Genomic DNA, 2,525 nt, shown 5'->3' with positions numbered 1-2,525 from the left:
CTCCAATTCTGAGGGTTGTCTTTTCACCTTGCTTATAGTTTCCTTTGCTGTGTAAAAGCTTTTAAGTTTAATCAGGTCCCACTTGTTTACTTTTGTTTTTATATCCATTACTCTAGGAGGTGGGTCATAGAGGATCTTGCTTTGATTTATGTCATCGAGTGTTCTGCCTATGTTTTCGTCTAAGAGTTTCTGGTCTTCCATTTAGGCCTTTAATCCATTTTGAGTTTATTTTTGTGTATGGTGTTAGGAAGTGTTTTAATTTCATTCTTTTACATGTAGCTGTCCAGTTTTCCCAGCATCATTTATTGAAGAGGCTGTCTTTGCTCCATTGTATATTCTTGCCTCCTTTATCAAAAATAAGGTACCCATAGGTGCATGGGTTTATTTCTGGGCTTTCCATCTTGTTCCATTGGTCTATATTTCTGTTTTTGTGCCAGTACCATACTGTCTTGATGACTGGAGCTTTGTAGTATAATCTGAAGTTAGGAAGGTTGATTCCTCCAGCTCCATTATTCTTTCTCAAGACTGCTTTGGCTATTTGGGGTCTTTTGTGTTTCCATATGAATTGTGAAATTTTTTGTTCTAGTTCTGTGAAAAATGCCATTTGATAGGGATCGCACTGAATCTGTAGATTGTGTTTGGTAGTATAGTCATTTTCAAAATATTGATTCTACCCAGGAACATGGAATATCTCTCCATCTGTTTATGTCATCTTTGATTTCTTTCATTAGTGTCTTATAATTTTCTGTGTACAGTTCTTTTGTCTCCTTAGGTAAGTTTATTCCTAGATATTTAATTCTTTTGTTGCAATGGTGAATGGGATTGATTCCTTAATTTATCTTTCTGATTTTTCATTGTTAGTATATAGAAATGCAAGTGATTTCTGTGTATTGATTTTGTATCCTACAACTTTGCTAAATTCACTGATTAGCTCTAGTAATTTTCTGATACTATATTTAGGGTTTTCTATGTACAGTATCATGTCATCTGCAAACAGTGAGAGCTTTACTTCTTCTTTTCTGATCTGCATTCCTTTTATTTTTCTTCTCTGATTGCTGTAGCTAGGACTCCCAGAACTATGTTGAATAATAGTGGTGAAAGTGGACACCCTTGTCTTGTTCCTGATCTTAGGGGAAATGCTTTCAGTTTCCCAACATTGAGAATAGTATTTGCTGTAGGCTTATCATATATGTCCTTTACTATTTTGAGGTAGGTTCCTTCTATGCTGATTTTTGATGAGTTTTAATCATAAATCACTACTGAATTTTGTCAAAGGCTTTCTCTGCATCTATTGAGATTATCATATGGTTTTTATCTTTCAATTTATTAATGTGGTGTATCACATTGATTGATTTGTGTATATTGAAGAATCCTTGCATTCCTGGAATAAACCCAACTTGATCATGGTGTATGAGCTTTTTGATGTGTTGCTAAATTCTGTTTGCTAAAATTTTGTTGAGGATTTTTGCATCTATATTCATTAGTGATATTGACCTGTAGTTTTCTTTTTTGTGTGTTGTCTTTGTCTGATTTTGATATCAGGGTGATGGTTGCCTTGTAGAATGAGTTTTGAAGTGTTCCTTTCTCTGCAATTTTTTGAAAGAGTTTTAGAAGGATAGGTATTAGCTCTTCTCTAAATGTTTGATAGGATTCTCCTGTGAAGACATCTGGTCCTGAGCTTTTGTTTTTTGGGAGATTTTTGATCACAGCTTCGATTTCAGTGCTTGTAATTGGGTTGTTCATAATTTCTATTTCTTCTGGTTCAGTCTTGGAAGATTGAACATTTCTCAGAATCTGTCATTTCTTCCAGGTTATACATTTTATTGCCATATAATTGTTCATAATAGTCTCTTATAATCCTTGTATTTCTGCATTGTCTGTTGTAACCTCTCCTTTTTCATTTCTAATTTTGTTGATTCAATTCTTCTCTCTTTTTTTCCTGGCTAGAGGTTTATCAATTTTGTTTATCTTCTCAAAACCCCAGCATTTAGTTTTATTCTTTCATTTCTTTTTCATTTATTTCTGCTTGGATCTTTATTATTTTTTTCCTTCTACTAATTTTTGTTGTTGTTGTTCTTTTTCTAGTGGTTTTAGGTGTAAAATTTGGCTGTCTATTTGATGTTTTTCTTGTTTCTTGAGGTAGGATTGTATTGCTATAAACTTCCCTTTTACGACTACTTTTGCTGTATTCCATAAGTTTTGAGTTGTCGTGTTTTCATTGTCATTTGTTCCTAGAAATTTTTTGATCTCCCTTTTGATTTCTTCAGTAATCTGTTGGTTATTTAGAAATGTATTGTTTAATCTCCATGTGTTTGTGTTTCTTACAGTTTTTATTTATTTATTTATTTTGTAATTGATATCTAGTCTCATAGCATTGTGGTTGAAGAAGATGCTTGATACGATTTCAATTTTCTCAAATTTACCGAGGTTTGATTTGTGACCCAAGATGTGATCTTTCCTGGAGAATGTTCCATGTGCACTTGAGAAGAAGGTGTATTCTTCTGCATTTGGATGAAATGTCCTGA

Source organism: Bison bison, unplaced genomic scaffold, assembly GCF_000754665.1.
Source record: "Bison bison bison isolate TAMUID 2011002044 unplaced genomic scaffold, Bison_UMD1.0 scf7180017863325, whole genome shotgun sequence".
In the NCBI taxonomy this organism is placed as follows: domain Eukaryota; kingdom Metazoa; phylum Chordata; class Mammalia; order Artiodactyla; family Bovidae; genus Bison; species Bison bison.
This window is presented reverse-complemented; position numbering follows the sequence as displayed.